General features: G+C 48.2%; 1 pseudogene; it reads right to left on the reverse strand.

The window, feature by feature from the left end:
- Positions 1–1,705: 1,705 nt before the first annotated feature.
- Positions 1,706–6,348, reverse strand: LOC127689715 (40S ribosomal protein S23-like; annotated as a pseudogene).
- Between the last annotated feature and the right edge of the window lie 12,396 nt (positions 6,349–18,744).

Here is an 18,744-nt window from a genome sequence, read left to right on the forward strand (position 1 = left end):
GGTGACAGGGAGGGGTCTGATGACACCAGAATTGGACTAGCCAGAGCCAACAGTCCCAGACACCTGGAGGGCAGGACCAGCACACTGAGTTTCATATGTTACTTTGGGCTAGCTACACTGTGATTGATAAGAAGATACCATCTCAGGAGAGTTCTTCCAAGGCTGTTCCTTGGCTCTTTGGGAGCTAAGCCCATGTCTGTCCTGCACAAATTCTGTCTTCTCATGCCAGCCAGATCGTCAGAGGGCAAAGGTACCAGCTGCTGAGCCCAATGGCCTGAGTGTGACCTCAGGAACCCACATGGTGGAAAGAGAGGTTACTCTTTGCTCTCCACACACATGTGCTCGAGAATTCTCTAAATAAATAAGTAAATAGCGCCAGACTGATGGTTGCTCAGGGACTGAGAGTGTGTACTGCATCAGAGGACCTGAGTTCTGTCCCCAGCACCCACATCAGGTGGCTCACAACCACCTGTAACTCGAGCTCCAGGGGATCTGGTGCCTCTGGCCTTCTCGGGCTTTGCACTTACACCCACACAGAGAAACATTCAGACACATTGTTAAATATAATACAAAAAATTTAAATAGTTAAGAACGGGTGGGGGGTGGACAGAACACTATGTTTGTAATCCCAGTACTGGGGAAGCAGAGGCAGGAAGACCCCTGGGGCTTGCTGAGTGGTCATCTTTGCTATAACTCATTGGATAACCCACAACCTCTGGCCTAAAATGGCAGCAATGCTGAGGTTGAGAACTGTGACCTACATGGGCAATGTATAGTCCCTTTACCATAACTGGACAGATTGTAAAGCGAATGGCTTGGCTTGTCACTATGAACAGGCAAGACTGTCCCCCGCAGGCTATGTTGTCAGGATCATTCATCAGCCACTCAGACCGTTAATCAGTGCTTCTGTCAGATGTGTCTCCTGCCTTCACACACAAGCAAAGAGGCTTTGTTTGCTTTCCTCCTCTGGCCTCCATGCACACATGCACAAGTATGTGGGTGCAGACACACATGAACACACACATGTGCTTTATTTCTAGGAGTCATTTCTTGAGATAATCCCCCCAAAAGACTTTAAAAGCATTTCTTTTCCCACCAGCTACCCCATAGCTGCTGGCAACAGGAAAGCCCTAGAGTGTACAGAGCAGAGCGAGCCAGGCTCTGGTCAGCCTCCCCACTCCTGTCCACAAGCTGGCCTAAATAGCCAAGTGTCACCTCTGTGGCCCTGACTGGGTGAGCTTTGCCCAAACAGGGCCAGCCAGCCCTTCTGACACCTTCCTCCATGAGGCCTTCCAGCTGAGGCAGCATTCTGGGACCACCCGTCTCCATTTCCTTTTTGCCTGTGGCCTTGGGTCTGAAAGGAAGCTGGCCTGCCCTGTTCCTTGCAGCTAGTGCCAGGCTGCTTGGAGGCTGAACTCCGAATGTCTTCAGAGTCCCCAGGGCTCGATGTGGCACTGAAGTGTGCTGTCCTGTGAACTAGGGAACATGTTGACAGAATGCTCCAGGGGTGCTGACGCAGAGACCCATGTTCTCATGCTGTCTAATGTCTCTGCTTTGGAGGAGCAAAGGACACCCCAGATCAAATAGCCCTCTGTTCTTCCCTGAGAGAACTCAGCTCAAAATCACCCATTAGGCCTGAGCCAAAGGACAGTGGCTCTGAGAGATAGGCTCTCCATGTGCTCTAGACTTTTTCTGGAGTCCCAGGAGGACCCTAGAGTTCTTTATCCTTATTTATTTATTTATTTTCAGAATATGACATTTAAAAAAATTTTTTTATTAGATATTTGCTTTATTTAAATTTTAAATGGCCAGAATACGAAATTTTATTACTGTGTTTCCATTGTCAAATTTTATGATCTTGATCTGCCCTTCTTGCCTTTGCATAGAGCCAAAGGAGACACATTGGCTCCTTTAACCACCTTTTCGACCAAATCCAGCAGCCAGAACTTCATCGTTTTCCTCAATGAAGCTCAAGCAGCCATCACTGGGCATGAATGCTGTGTTCTTCTTGCCGTTCTTAATGAGCTGCACCCTGATACCCTTCCTGATGCAGGAAGAATTTAGCTGTTTGGCTTCAACCCCTATTTTTTCCAGCACAATTCCCTTTGCATGAGAGGAACCCCTAAATGGATTGGTCTTCAGGGCTGTGCCCAAGTGGGCTTTCTTCTACTGCTTATCACACCACTTCTGGTCCCGTCGGTGAGTGCAGAGCTTCCGGGCAGTGCGGAGACCTTGCCGGCGCCGTGGCCTCAGAGAGAGAGAGAGAGAGAGAGAGAGAGAGGTGGTGCTCTTTGTCTCTTTTTAAATGTCTGGGTTCTTCCACAGGACTAAGTAGTTGGTGGGCTTCATGGCATGAGCCTTCCAGCTCTGTGATCTTTGAGAAGTTATCTAACACTCCAGTCCTGGAGTCCTTTCTGGAGATGGAGAGCATAAAATGCACCTTTGGTTCGAAGACAGAAGGAGGCCATATCTGACCTGCTCCTGAACATGCTGGCACAGGGCCTTCAAGAAGCAGTGATTCTTTTGCCACTTTATTTTTTTTTTCCCCAAGATAAGCTTTCTGTGTGTAGCCCTGGCTGTCCTGAAACTATTTCTATAAACCAGGCTGGCCTTGAACTCACAGAGATCTACCTGCCTCTGCCTTCTGAATGCTAGGATTAAGAAATGTGCCACCACTGCCCAGGCATACCGCTGTATTATCAAAGCACGCCTCAGGAGAGACTGTCCCACGCAGGCTGCCTGGGAGTCTCAGTCAGTCACAGAAAGTCTACAAGCCGCAGACGGAGCATAGCTGGTATGTGGTCGCCTGGCATGCACAAGTCCTTGGCCTCTGTTTCTAGCACCGCATAAAACCTGTGCAGCAGGACTGCAAGCCCCTCGGTCTCTGTGCTTGGGAAGTGGAAAAACAGACAAAGTGTGGGGCGGGACGGAGGAAGGAAGCCTGTAGTGTAGGGCTGTGGATGAGGCACAGTGGTAAAAGACAAGCATGTATTTACCTTCACAAGGGGGAGACACCGGAGGCTGGTGGTCTCTGGGTTCAGTCCCAGCATTGGGGGAAGGAGGAAGGAGGAAAGAAAGAAACAAAATCAAGGAGAAGAAGCATCCAAGCTACATTTTACAAATGGAGAGAGCAGGGCAGGGTCTGGGCTCCCGCTACACAGGAGGGGGAGAGGGAGGGCACTAGCTGCATTCCCCTCCCCCAGCAGGCCACTAGCCCAGTCCTGCTGCTGCTTTCCCAGTCCTGCTCCTTTTGGTGATAAGAGCTCCAGACATCAACTGTTTCCCTCCATCCAGGCCTGGAATCGGGAAACAAGGGACAGGAATTGTCCTTCCTGACATCCCCTCGCAGGCCTTGGCTTCCTGAAATACAGCTGTGGCAGCAGCTTCGGATTTGGCAGGACTTCTAGCATTCATTTAATAAAAAACAATCTATGGGGCTGGGGGTGTGGCTTAGCCTCTCAGGCGCTTGCCTCAGACGCCCTACCTTGGATGTGATAACCCAGCACAGCATAGAGCTACATTTGGTGAGTCAGGTCCTGTAATGCTGGGGCTCACGGAGTTCAGTGTCGCTGCTGGCTGTGTAACAAGTTGGAGGCCAGCATGAGACCTTGTCTTGAAAGATAAAAAAACAAAAATGACAAAGAACCGGCTACAGGGCCCTCCTGAAACACTGGCAAGGCTGGCAGGGCCCGCCGATTTCTGGGACTACAGGGAGGAAAGCTAATGAACTTTCTGAAGGCCGTGGAAAAGCAGATATGCTGTCAGCCTCCCAAAGAGACTGGATCTTTCCGGGCCTCTGGCCCTGCCCCACAGTAAGTTCTAGACTAGCAATTGCAGAAAGATAGACAGGGCTGGCTGGCAGCACAGGGAACACACCCCGCCCCAGTGTGTCAGCTGCAGGCATCCGTGTCAAGTGCAAAAAGACCCTGCTGGGTTTGGATTGCTGCAGCTCAAGGAAACACAGGCCCAGAGATGATGAGAGATCTCCCAACAGACAAACAGCACGTGGCAGAGCACAGTGAGGCAGGCAGGCATCTGGGAAGCCACAGCCTCTGCCCTGAGTGATGTAGCCACACCTCCAGAACAGAGCTTTCTCCTCATGCGGCCTCCTGAACTCCACTGTGGTTGCCAAGACAAAGTGTGCAAATCACACCTAAAGCAGAAGCAGGCCTGGTGCTTGCTTCCTCAGGCCACTTCCTGTTTGGAGTCCAGGGCAGTCCCTTCCAGCTCTTCTTACCCAGATCAAGAGACTCCCTCCATGCCTTGGTGTGGGATCTAGGGAAGGTGAGACTGTGTATGTGGCAGAACCTACTGGTTATGTGGCTCTCCCCAGCTGCCTGAAATCTCACCACTAAAGCTGTTCCTTGGTATCATTTCCCTCTTGGATTCCTGAGACTCGAGACACATCGTGTAGCCGTGAGCTGTGGAAAATACTTCACAGTTTATGAAATACGTTCCCAGCTGATTAGGAGGGGACTGTTTTTGTTCTGAGGTAGTCTCACGTGCTTCAGGCTAGCCTCAGACTTACTATATATATAGTCGAGAATGACCTCAAAGTGCTGCTCTCTTGCCTCTGCCTGTCCAGTGTACCCATTATGCCGAACTGTAGGTCAGTCCTAGGATTTCCTGCATGGCAGAAAAGCACTTTTACCAGCTGAATTGTGTACCCCATCCCCAAACAGGTTTTTAAAAGCGTATTTACAGGTGTGTATGGTAGCTCATGCCTATAATCCCAGCATTTGGGAGTTAGAGGCAGGAAGGTCCATTAGCTCAAAGTCATCCTTGTCTATGGAGAAAGCTTGGGCTACATGTGAATTAGAATCCTCCTTAAAAAGTCACCAGGTATGATGGTGAAAATATTTAATCCTAACACTGGGGAGACAGAGGCAGGTGGATTACTGGGGAGACAGAGGCAGGTAGATCACTGTTTCAAAGCCAGCCTCATCTACATAGAAAGTTCCAGGCTAGCCAGGACTACATAGTAAGACCCAGTCTCCAATAAATAAATACTGTTTTGTCTTTCTGCAGTGTTTGGGATCAGGCACAGCATCTGATCATGCTAGGTAAATTGTCTTTTACCAGGGTACAGTCTAGCCCTAAAATTTTCCTAATTTCTAATTAACATATAACAATTGATGTTGTGATGCATATATCTATATCTATAATATGCAATGGTCAGATAAGTAACCTTTTTTAAAACTTTATTTTATGTGTATGAGTGTCTTGCCTGCATCTATTTAAGTCATACTTCTATGATATAGAACACCAGAACCTCTAAGCACTTTATATATGTGGCTAACCATCATCCCTGACTTCCTCTTCTCAGCTCTGACAATCTTACCATGGTTTGGGAGGTGTGTGTGTGTGTGTGTTTATGTGTGTGTGTGTGTTTATGTCTGTGTGGATGGATGCCCACAGAGTCTAGAAGAGCGTGTCAGAGCCCCTGAAATTAGAGCTTAAAACAGCTGTGAGCTGTCCAACATGAGTGCCGGGGACTCAAACTCAGGTCCTCTGGAAGAGAGTTATGTGCCCTGGGCCATCTCTCCAGCCTCTATGAAGTCAAGTGTGTTTTTCGGGTTTTTTTTTTTGTTTTTGTTTTTGTTTTTGTTTTTTTGAAACAGGGTTTTTCTGAGTAGTCCTGGCTGTCTTGGAACTAGCCTCAAATTCAGAGATCTGCCTTCCTCTGTCTCCCAAGTACTAGGACTAAAGTCATGTGCCACTATCATCCAGTCTAGAAATCAACTTTTTAATTTTTTATTTTTATTAATGTTTTGTTTTGTTTGTTTTCAGACAGGGTCTCTCTGTGTAACCCTAGCTATTCTGGAACTCGCTCTGTAGACCAGGCTGGCCTCGAACTCACGGAGATCCTCCTGCCTTTGCCTCCCAATTGCTGGGATTAAAGGCATGCATCACCACTGTCCCGGTATTTTTATTGCATTTAATTATGTGTATGTGTGTATCCACATCCAGGTAGAGGTCAGAGGTATCTATCTAATCCCCTGGAGCTGGAGTTACAGGCAGTTGTGACATGTCCTATGTAAGTTCTGGGAACTGAACTTGGCTTCTCTGAAAGAGCAGTACTTGATTTTAATCACGGATCCATCTCTCTACCATGAAATAAAAATATTATTTTTTTTAAAAATGGGCAACAAAACAAACAAACAAAAAAAGCCAGGGTGTGGTGGCGCACGCCTTTAATCCCAGCACTTGGGAGGCAGAGGCAGGTGGATTTCTGAGTTATCATTCTGAGTTATGCATTTGTGTGGACGGGAGGGCAGGCACATGTACCATGCGTACATGTGGAGGTTAAAGAACAGTTTTTGAGAATCAGTTCTTACCTTCTTCCATGTGGGTCCCAGGGATGTCTTTTGTCCATTGGGCCTAGTGGCAGATACCTTTATCCACTTAGCTGTTTCAATGGCTCTAAGATGAACTGTTTTAGCTTTAGATATGAGGCAAGAGATTATTGTCTTTCCATACTTGACTTGACTTATCATATCAACCACTTCTCTTGCTGTTACTGTTGATGTCTTGAGGTCTGTCTTGTATATGTATACATATTGTGCTTGCCTGTGCATGCATTTATGTAAACCAGAGGTCCACTTTGAGCCCTGTCTATCATTCATTGAATTATCTTTTGAGACAGGATCTTAAACTGACCCCAAAGCTCACTGATTGGCTAGCTTAGATGGCACCAATCCCTGGAAATCTTGTCTTTGCCCACTAACACTGGGAAAGGGGTCATGCCGCAGCAGCTGGCTTTTTTCTCCCCATAGGTTACTGGGCATCAAACAGAGGTCCTCAAGTTTGCATAGCAATCCCTTTACCCACAGAACCATCCACCCAGGCCTCATGGCCTCCAATTCTATCTGTGGAGCCAGAGATTACAGAATTTTATTGATTTATTTTTTTAATGGTCAGATTGTGTGTATGTGTTTGATTTCATTGTTGCCATTCATCTAAGAACATCTGGTTAATTCTGTACCTTGGATCCTGTGAATAACACAGTCATCATGGAAGCACAGCTGTCCCTTCCTCAATGCATTCCTTCCCTTCCTTTTCTCTGGATATGTAGCTAGTAGTGAGATAGCTGGATCATATGATAACTCTATTTTTAGTTCTTGAGGAACTTCCATACTGTTTTCCATAGTGACTACATTAATTTCCATTTCCACCAACAGAGTATGAGAGTTCCCCTTTCTGACATCTCATTTGTCATTTGCTTAGTTTGGTGATAGCCATTCTATCTGGTGTGAGATGATTCTTCATTGTGGTTGAACTATTTTGGTCCTCTTCACATCAGAGAAAGGTAGAGTAGCAATTTCAACACGTCTATGGGACAGATGAGGTCACTGAGGGAGGCAGAGGACTCGCCAGCTAATCAGAACCCCAACTTAAATGTAGGTCTTTCTGCTCTCTGGGCCTCAGAGGACATAGCAGGCAGGTTTGAGTAGGAAAGCAGAAGGGACAAGTTCTGGAGGACAAAGCTTGGCCAAAGAGGAGCATGGGTCCCTGTGGTCTGGAGGGTCTGGCAGGAGACAAAAGTAGCTTGTCAGCTAGGAGGAGTCAGATGGGTAAGAGCCTTTCCTCCAGGCTCCAGCTGTCCTCTGTGCTCTGGAAATGCCAGCTCTGTTGCCTGACACTAGGACAGCTAGGCCATCGGGGAGGCTCATTAGTTTGTTAGCACTGGCTGAGTCAGGGCCTCACAAATGTGTTCCTCATGTGACTTGAGATGAGTCAAGAGGGGAAGTGCTGGGAGGGGATTCCCAGGATACGGGCAGCTGAGGGCCTGGGGGAAGGAGGTCTAGAGATGGGCTGGAGGCTGGGCCTCTGTAGTGCGGCTGTACTATCCCTAAGTCTGAGGGCCAGTGCAAAGAGTACGATCAACTTGGAAGTGATAAGTCCCCTGATGAGCAGCTTCAGTACGTGAGCATCTCAGAGCTTCTGGTTATGGGGAAAGACCTAGCCTGGTGCCAAACAGTATAAACATAGCAAGAGCCTAGGCTTGGGCACATGGGCCCCATTTCCTGAGACATCCTATTTGCCAGGTATTTGTTTATCTTTGTAGAAATCCAATCAAACACTGCATTTGATACACACACACACACACACACACACACACAAAATGTATGGGGCTGGCAAGATGGATCAGCAGGTAAAGACACTTGCCACTAAGCCTGTGACCTGGGTTTGCTCCCAGAGAAAATGGAATACCTCAAGTTGTCTTCTGACCTCCACACACACCATAGCGTATGCTCACTTCCACTATAACAATCAATAAATCAATCCATAAAAACCAGTAGGAGCCAGCTATGGTGGCCCAAGCCTGTAACCTCAGCCCTTGGGAAGTGAGGGAAAAAAAGATTAGGAATTCAAAGTAATTCTCAGTTTCGTAGTAAGTTTGAGGCAAGTTTGGGATATAGAAGAAGCTGCCTCAAACCCCGCAGTGGTGGTGCACACCTATAATCCCAGTGCTTGCGAGGCAGAGGCAGGCTGATCTCTGAGTCTGAGGCTAGCCTAGTCTACAGAGGATAGCCAGGACTACATTGAGAAACTTCCATGTATGTCTGTGTACTATGCATGCCTGGTGTCTACAGATGTCAAGAGAGGGTTTTGGATCTTTGGAGCTAGAGTTATGGACAGGCATGAGCCACCATGTGAGTCCTGGGAATACAACCTGGATCCTCTGGAAGAGTAGCCAGTTTCTTAGCCACTGAGCCATCTCTCCAGCAACCCATTTACTCTTCCCCATTTAAAAAATATGTCTTAAATATTTTTTTATTACATGTATGTGTTTGCCTGGGGTTTGGGCATTCAACACCCTTGGGGGCCAGAAGTAGGATTCCCTGGAACTGGGGTTAAAAGTCAGCTATGAGCCACCTGGCACAGATGCTGGGAACTGAACTCATGTCTTCTGTAAGACTAGGAAGCACTGATGAACACTAAGCCATCTCAGCGCAGGCCCTGATTTTCTTTTTCTTTCTTTCTTTCTTTCTTTCTTTCTTTCTTTCTTTCTTTCTTTCTTTCTTTCTTTCTTTCTTTCCTTAAAGATTAATTAATTTATTTATTTTATGTATGTGAGTGTACTGTTGCTCTCTTCAGATACAGCAGAAGGGGGCATCAGATCCCATTACAGATGGTTGTGAGCCACCATGTGGTTGCTGGGAATTGAACTCAGGACCTCTGGAAGAGCGGTCAGTACTCTAACCGCTGAGCCATCCTTCCAGCTCCCCTGATCTTCTTAAAGGCATTTTATGGTCATCAGAGCTGATCTGGTTACTTACGTTAGTGGAGTGTGCTTCAGCTCTGAGACACCATCACTGTCCAATGAGCAATCCACAGCTCTCCAGCTGCCTGCTGTTCATGGTCCATTATGAGCCTTCCCTTCCTGTAAGCACTGACATTGTTTAACTTCACTTCAGAACAGCCCGAAGCCCTCACATGTTTCCCTTCATACACATGCACAGTCACCAAGAAACAATGTGTTAAGAGGAAGAGTTAAAGGAAATGGGGAACGTTGGCCAGAAAAGAGGCTGGTATTTTAGCACTGTGGGAGAGAACCTAAGACAGTTCCCACCTTAATCGTGAGCTTGCTTAGAACTCACTATGCAGCAGAGGCCAGCCTTGAACTCATGTCAATCCTGTTGTTTCAGCCTGAATCTCAGCACTCGGATTAAAAATACAAGTTGCTCTGTGTGGAAGAGGGATATGAGATTGGAAATGAGGACATCTAGGGAATTTCCAGATAGCCTGCTTCATCCTGTGCCTCTCTGGATCCTAGATCCTCCCTCTACTGCCCACCCCTCTACTGAGAAAGGGAGTGAGGGGTGGGGTGGAGGGCACAAAGTGGCTGGTGGTAGTTTTTGGTGGAGGCACCTTTGTTTGTCTCAGTCTCCTCAGCTGGGAACAGGGAGCAAAGATGTATGCTCCTGTTGGCATGGGCTGTGATGTGGTCACTGGGGAAATATTTTTGATCAGGGGCCACAATGATCATTAGTTCACTGACACTGAGTGCTTGCTGCAGTGAGACTGGCTTCTCCTCCAGGGATTCTGTACCTGTTTTTAAACTGTCAATCAAGTTTAGATTGGAAGTGGGTGTGGAGGTCCAGGCCTGCAATCCCAGTACTCAGGAGGCTGAGGCAGGAGGGTTAGAAAGTTCATCCTTGGCTACATAACAAGTTTGAGGCTAGCCTAGGCTATATTTGTATCCAAAAGGAAGAAGGAAGGAAGGAAAGAAGGAAAGAAGGAAGGAAGGACCCAGATGATCACTCCTTTTGAGACACAGTTTGCTGTCTATGGGGGTCACAGGCTGTACTAGTGTTATTTTGAAGATTACGTAAAATTCTATGTGAAGAAACTCAGAGCCAGAAGTTTCCAGGGACTTTTTCCTTTTTCTTTAGACGGATTCTCATTATGTAGCCCTAGATGACCTGCAACACAATATGTAGATCAGGCTAGCTCAAATGCACAGAGAGCCTTTTGCTACTGCCTCCTGTGTGTGTCATTACAAAAGGAAGATAGGATCTTGAGGTTTCTTCCTGACAGGCAAGACACTAGCCTGGAGGCTCCTCTGTGTCAAGCCTTGGAGTGAGTGTGTCTGACATCTCCAGTGGCCTGCCCCTCCGAGGGTGACCCAAGACTGCAGGCTCAGAAGGTCAGGCTCTGGTTAAACCCCGAGTCTTCTCTCCAGTCCCTGGGGCCCAGAAGTGGCTGGCTGCCAGTGTCAATGTTGAGTTCCATGCAGCTGGATTTCTGACCAGTCCTCGAGACTGGTGCGGGAGGCCCAGAACTGAACGGTCTCTTCAGGGAGGCCCATTGTCTGAATCTTGCCCTTGGTGTCACAGACAGTGAGCAAAGTTGAAACTAAGTCCGAGAAGAGACCAGGAACTGGGACCCTAAATGAGGAGCTCCTACTGAGAGGAAGGGGTGCCCACACAGGGCAGGCTAGGAGCCCTACCCCTTCTCAGAGCCAAGTCCAGGTGCTCACACTTCCAACCCCACAACCTTACCCTCTTCCCTCTGCCCACCCTGGGCCAGCAACTAGGTCTGGCTCTTACTGTAAGCCTTGTGCTTGCATTGCCAAGGATGACACCCTCACATGCAGGTGACCATGTCTAAGAGCCCCTTCTCACGGCAGCCACAGGGCCCAGGCAGGCTTGTATGAGCTGCCTCTGACCTGAAGGGTTCTTCGCACCACGGTGGAACCTCGGCCACTCATTCATCATTTTCTGGATGCTTTACTCCCTAAATTCGTATCCATTTAGTATTTTCCCTTACAGCAAGCCCTTTGAAATAGCCCAAGAGGGACACAGTGCATATTCCTGTGATCCCTGCAGCCTCAGCACCTGAGCCCTCACTAGGCCGCACCAAGAGGATTGTGGGAAGTTCAAAACCAGCTTGGGCTACACAAAGAAACTCTTTAAAATAATGATAACAATAACAAATAATAAATAAAAATAATGAAGTATTATCCAGGGTGGCACATGACACACGTGAACTCTCAGCACTCTGAGTAGTAGTGTCAGGAGAATCACGAGGTCAAGGCCAGCCTCTGCTATATTAGATCCTTTGTCCCCAAAACAAAATTTGAGTAGGCAAGAGCTTATTGTGGCGAAGATCCTTGCTGTCATGCCTGACAATCAGAACTTGATCTCGAGACGTACACAAGGTGGAAGGAGACACACAACTCCCACAAGTTGTCCTCCTGCTGGTGTGACTGGTGGCCAGTCTCAGCCCTCTTCCTAACCACACAGCCACTGTGTTCCTCTGAGGTCCTGCTCTGCAGGTGTGCCTGGCAGGAGGCGAGTGCTCCTTTGCTCCTGTGCCCAGGTTTACCAATCCCAAGGGGAAGTGCTTCCTGGTGTGCCCCCTAAGTCCTCTGCTGCAATGTCACCTCCTGTCCCTGTGTTTTGCCCTCACTGGACCTGGGATTGGGTAAAGGTGTCTTCTCTGAAGGGTTGGTTGGATCCAGTTCTGATACTGGTGCTATCTTGCTGGGTACCCTTGAGCAAGTCACTGTCCCTCTCTGGACAAGATTTTCTCATAGGTAAAATGAAGGGGCCAGCTTTCTGAAACGGGCCTTCTTCCACTTCCTCTCCCTCCCTGCAAAGACAGGGGGAGTTTGGGTAGGGCTCTAGCTTTTTCATATTGCGCTAATGGTTTCTGTTTCTCTTCCGGTTGAGGATGGGAACCTAGATCTGGATGAGCTGGAGAGGAAGCTGCTGCTGAGGGTAGCAGTCTGCCTGCCGGGGAGCCCGCCCCATCTGGGAACCCCCTCTTCGCCTTTTCCTCAGACCATTAGGCCGACGGGTCTAGGTGTTTTCAAGGATGGTTGAGGAGGCCACACGCCTGTGTCTCCATCCCCGGGTAAAACGGACGTTCTGCATCCAAACCTGAGTCTCCAAGGAGTGGGGTAGTCAGAGGCCCACTCAGCCTTCCTGCTTTCACAGAAGTGGAAACTGAGCCCCAGAGAAGTATGGCCAGGTCAGGTCAGCACCTTGGCTGGAGTGTGGGGCAAGAACTTGGAGTCCTGAACCCACTCAGGGGAAGCTGTCCTGCCTGCCATCACCTTCTGCGTGGCACAGGGACAGCAGGGCTGCTATGAAAATGTCTCTGACTCTTAACAGGAAGTGTGGGTTCTTCGCTCTGAGTTGACAACCACAGCAGCTACACACACACACACACACACACCCTCCTTCGAGCGCCAGTGCAAACACATATGCAGAGCAACCTGCTTGTTCTCCTTTGTGAGAAAACATACCATAGATGGAGATGTATCGGAAGCTCCCACTGGCTCCAGATGCCCAGCTGAGGTTTCTACTCTGTGCCCTCTGACCCACATCACATTTCATGGTAGAGAATGGACTTCAGGAGAGGAAATGAAACCAGGACACTCGGCACGCCTCTTCTGGGTTGTCACAGCTTAGCAAAAGTCCCCACACACCAGCCCCGTGGCTAGTGCCCATCAGTCCTGCAACCTGGAGGAAAACCTAAAGTTCCAACAGGACAGACCGACAAGAATAGCATCCGCTCCCCCCACCCCCCACTCCCAGGGGACCACACAGGGTGGCATACTCATGACCACCCAGAGCCAGACACTGCCCTCGATCCATCTGATAAGAGAGGCCAAAGAAATGGGAGCTTGCCTGCAGAGGCTTAGCATGTAAATGACAAAGTCTAGATTCGAACTTGGGGTCAGAAGCTGGGCAGTGGTAGAACGCACTAATCCCAGGACTCAGAAGGCAGAGGCAGAAGGATCTCTGTGAGTTTGAGGCCAGCCTGGTCTACAGAGCAAGTTTCAGCATAGCCAGAGGTAGCTAACACAGAGAAACCCTACTTGGAAAAACAAACAAATGAAAAGAAAAAGAAAAAAGGAACCTGGGGCCAGGTACTCTCATCCTCATGGGAAAGCAGCGGATTGGAGCAGTGACACTGTCAGCCCACAAAATATGACAGGGCCTCCTACAGGCAGCACACAGGGAGCAGGGCTCCCAGAAGTCTTGGTGTCTGTGAGTAAAGTTTCCCAGACATGATGACACTGGAAACTGCTTTAAAAATGAATGGAACTGGGGCTGGAGAGATGGCTCAGCAGTTGGGAGCATTTTCTGCTCTTCCAAAGGTCCTGGGTTTGAATCTCAGCAACCACATGGTGGCTAACAACCATCCGCAACGAGATCTGACGCCCTCTTCTGGAGTGTCTGAAAACAGCATATAATAAATCTTAAAAAAAAGAGAGAGAGAGAGAATAAAAGGAACTGGGCTGGGCTGTGGCTCAGCCGGCAGAGTGCTCACACAGCACGAAGCCCTGGGTTCAGTCCCCATAAATTATGCTGCATGATGAGACATACCTGCAAACCCCAGCCCTGAGGAAGTCATTCTCAGCTACATAATGAGTTTAAGGTCAGCCCGGGCTACACCAGAGCTCTGGGATGAGGCTGGAATTTTAGGGTATCCTAGTCAGTCCTAAAAGAGGGTTGTGTGCTTCTGTCAGCCCCATGTTCCAGAGACCTCCCAAAGATGAGCTGTTACAGGTGCCCAGGCCAAGGTCACGCGGCTAGGAGCAGACCTTCAGCCATGGGAAGGAGAGGGAGGAGGGAGCTGGGAGGAAGGATGCTCTGGGGGACTCAGGCTCCTGGTGGGGATGAAGATGCAGCCACCGGGCCTGGCTTCTGAGACCACAGTGTCCACCTCCAGTCCAGCTCAGGACCCTAGGTTAGGACTGGCAGGCTCTAGAGCACGTTTCCCCCAGACCCCCTACTGTTTGTGGGTCCGACCCTCCTAAGTCACCTCTCCTCCAAGGCAGCGAAGGACTTTGCTCTTTACTAGCTAAGGTGCCAAACTCAGCCTCTCCCTGCAGAGCTGGAGGGATCTGCAGCTGCTGGCTGCACCAGCAGTGAATGAAAAAGCCCCAGGTTCTGTGTCCTCACTGCTCTAAGCAATCTGGATAGTCACCAGCTGCAGGCCTGGGGTGGTCCTAGTGATTGGCAGTACCTGGATGTGTGCCTTAGCTGCAAGGGAGGCTGGCAAGGGGGTGTATTGGGCATAGTTCATTTCCAGGGTATAAACTGGATTCTTCCTTGAACTGAGAATTCTCCACATCTAGGAAGGGCTTTCTGATTCCATTATACTACCTCATAGGGATGCTGGTGAGAACTGCATAATCCACATAAGTGTGTTTTGTAAAGTACTGAGTCTAAAAGAAATGTTTAAGGGACTGGAGGATGGCTCCATTAGGAAAGTGCTTGCTATGCAAGCACGAGGACTTGACTTTAGATCCCTAAGACCTTACATAAACAACAAATTGCAGTGACACGTGCTAGCAACTCCTATGCTGGTAGTACAGGCCGATCAAAGGAGCTGGCCAGCCAGTCTAGAGCTATGGTTTTAGTAAAACAAAGCAAGACAAAAAACAAAGCAAAAAAAAAAAAATACCTGTCTCAGGAAGATGCCCTATCTAGATCACTGACCTCCAAATACACAAGTAGCTACATCTACATGCAAACACACACACATACACACACACACACACAGAGAGAGAGAGAGAGAGAGAGAGAGAGAGAGAGAGAGAGAGAGAGAGAGCTCTCCGTAAATGCAAATCATCATTCTAGTAAATTCTATATATGCTTGCTGGTAATCTCATTTGGGAAGTGGAAGTAGGAAGATGAATTTGAAGATAACCTGGGCTATGCAGCAAGACATAAACTCTCCCCTCCACATGGGCAAGAAGTAGACTTGGCTTTTGTTCTCTGCTTTATCTCAGTGCGGGCAGGGGTGCCTGACACCCAGCAGAAACTCCATCTAGCCTTTCTGGGCTTTGCTTGTTTGCCTTTTTTTTTTTTTTAATTGAACCAGAGTCTCACGTAGCCCAGGCTGCCTCCAGCCTTCCTCTGTTCTCACTTTGCTGCCCTGGCTGTAGTCTTAGTGGTTTCTGAAGACGAGACAGATGCTGCTGCATAAGCCAGAGGCCCACAGTGCCATTTACTGCCTGTTTATTGAGTGGTCTCTGAGTCACCTCCCTGCCTCAGCCCAGGTACAATAGCCTCAGCTGGCTCAAAAATGTGCGAAACTGGCTGCAAAATAACAAAAAGGCTTCAGCCTTCAAGCTGAGCAGGAAACAGCTGATCAAGCCTGCCCTGGGAGATCTGCTTCTGCTGGGAGCTGAGGAGAAAGCTTTCCTTTTTCTTCGGTGGGAATGACTTTCTTCATTTCCTATATCCATGAAATAGTGTGTGTGGGGCAGAGCAGAGGATAATGTCAGATGTCTTTAATTGCTCTGTAGTTTTTAAAGATTTTTTCTTTCTTTCTTTCTTCTTTCTTTCCTTCCTTCCTTCCTTCTTTCTTTCCTTCCTTCCTTCCTTCCTTCCTTCCTTCCTTCCTTCCTTCCTTCCTTCCTTCCTTCCTTCCTTCCTTCCTTTCTTTCTTTCTTTCTTTCTTTCTTTCTTTCTTTCTTTCTTTCTTTCTTTCTTTCTTTCTTTCTTTCTTTCTTTCTTTCTGTGAGTACATTGTCTCTGTCTTCAGACACACCAGAAGAGGGCATCAGATTCCATTACAGATGGTTGTGAGCCACCATGTGGTTGCTGGGAATTAAACTCAGGACCTCTGGAAGAGCAGTTAGTACTATTAACCACCAAGCCATCTCTCTAGCTGGAGTTGTTGCTTTTAAATTTATCTGGAGCTGGAAGATGGCTCAGTGCTTCCAGAGGACCCTGGTTCAATTCCCAGGATCCACATGCAGCACATGCCAGAACTCCAGTTCCAGGGTTTCTGACACCCTCACACAGATAAATATGCAGGCAAAATACTAATGAACACAAAACAAAAATAAAAATAATTATAAAAATAAATCATAAAATGATTTACATTTATTTGTGTGTGTGGAGGCAGACCATACTTGGGGCTTAGAGGAGAACTAGCAGGAGTCAGTTCTCTCCACTATGTGGGTCCTGGGAATCAAACTCAGTGACAGTGGCATGCACCCTTACCCACTGGGCCATTTCATTGGCCTTCTCTCCTTCTTTTTTTTTTTTTTTTTTGTTTTTTGTTTTTTGTTTTTTTTTTTGGATTTGGTTTTTTCGAGACAGGGTTTCTCTGTGTAGCCCTGGTTGTCCTGGAACTCACTCTGTAGACCAGGCTGGCCTAGAACTCAGAAATCCGCCTGCCTCTGCCTCCCAAAGTACTGGGATTACAGGTGTGTGCCACCACCGCCCGGCTTCTCCCTCTTTTTGAGACAAGGTCTCTCACTATATCCAGAGTTCACCAGTTCAGTTAAATTGACTAGCCCACAAACTTCAGGGCTCTATCTGCCGGTCTCCTTCTTCCCAGCAGTGAGGTCACAGTCACACACCACTGCACCTGACTTTTATGTGGGTGCTGGGCATTGAACCCAGGTCCTCATGCTTTAAGTAGCAGGCACTTGACTGACCGAGCCACCTCCCCAGCCACAGACACATGGAGAACACCTCCAGGGTCACAGGGCCTCTCCATGAGGGGACAACTGTAGTGAGCTGACCTGAGCCACACAGGCTGGCGCGAGCTGCGTGAGGAAGTCAGGCTGTCCCTGGAGATGAGCCTGGCCTTCGCCTTCCTCAGCCGCTCTTCCAGGAGAGGAGAGGAACACAACACTTTTGGCAGGAAGGATGAAATAGTCCTTGGACCCTAAACCTGTTCATCACGACAGCTTGAAAGGCTGCCTGGCGCGTATTGTCCACGGTGCAGACTCCGGTGGCTGGGATTGCTGGTCTGCCTGAGTTTGGGGGATGGGAAAAGAGGAGGCTACTTGCCTGCTCTGACTGACTCCTGGCCCACCTCTTAAAGTGGAAATGGTGTCCTCCCTGTTTAGACAAGGCCCTGGGGCCTGAGGGACAGTTACCAACTCCACTGCTGTGTTCCTGTGCTGTGCAACTCAGGCTGAGGCACCAGCAGAGAAGCGTTTGCTCACTGGTGGGACAGGAGGCAGCTTCCCAGAGAAAGCGACATCTGAGCCAGCCTCTAAACAATGTGTGGGGATTTAATGCTCTTGAGGAGGGAGGGGAAAGGGGCAGGTGACCTGAGGAACTGTGCTGGTACAGGAGGCGTTTGGCAAGCTCAGAGTGTCAGATAACTCAGGTGGCCAGGAGGGGCAGGCTGGGAGCTAGGAGGCCTTGCTAGCTAGCCAAGGCTCTAGGTCCGGTTTGTGACACCTAAATGACCTTGAGTTACAAAAATTCACTTTCCTCTGAATATTTGTGAGATACCCACTTCCCTGCTCAGTTTCCCCCCAGCTTCCTTTTCTCTGCCCTCCCCTTTCCTCTTTAATCCCCTTTGTACCCTTAGAAAAATGTGCTTCTACTTTCATTTAATACACACACACATACAAATACATACACACATACATACTCATACACACATACACACACATACATACACACACTTACACACATACACACTCACATATATACATACTCATACACACACATACACACAAAACATATACACACAAACATACACGTTCACACACATACATACATACACATTCACACACACACATACATACACATTCACACATACATATTCACACACAAGAACATACATATTCACACACGTACACATTCACATATATACTCATACATACATATACACTCACATACACACACATGATTGAATATAACTATATAAAATCTAGAAAAATCATGAAAGAGAGAACCCAGTGCTGGAGAGACGGCTCAGGAGTTAAGAGCACTCACTGAGCCGGCAGAGGGAGGACCAGCGTCCACACAGGGTGGATCACAGCTTCCTGCAACTCCAGGTCCAGGGATCTGACGCCCTCCCAGGCATCCTTAGGCACTTGCATACATGTGGTTTGTGTGCATACATAAAGTCAGGTATATACTCTCTCTCTCTCTCTCTCTCTCTCTCACACACACACACACACCTTTTGTCAAAGTGAAAGAAAAATGAGGAAAAACCTATAATATTTATCTTTCTGGAACTGGCTTAATTACCTAATACGATTCCATTTCTGTCCATTTTCCCGGGACCACTATAACTTTATTTTTCTATTTTGTACATTTGCCACATTTTGTACATTTTCCTTATCTATTCTGTTGGTCTTGGACACTTAAATCAGTTCTGTAACTTAGCAATTGTCCATGCTCTCCAACCCCCTTGAGACAAAGACCTGCTATATAGACCAGCCTGGCTTAAAACTCAAGACTCAGCTTGCCTCAGCCTCCGCCGAGTGCTGGGGTCACATGCATGTGCCACTGT

Source organism: Apodemus sylvaticus, chromosome 7, assembly GCF_947179515.1.
Source record: "Apodemus sylvaticus chromosome 7, mApoSyl1.1, whole genome shotgun sequence".
NCBI lineage: Eukaryota > Metazoa > Chordata > Mammalia > Rodentia > Muridae > Apodemus > Apodemus sylvaticus.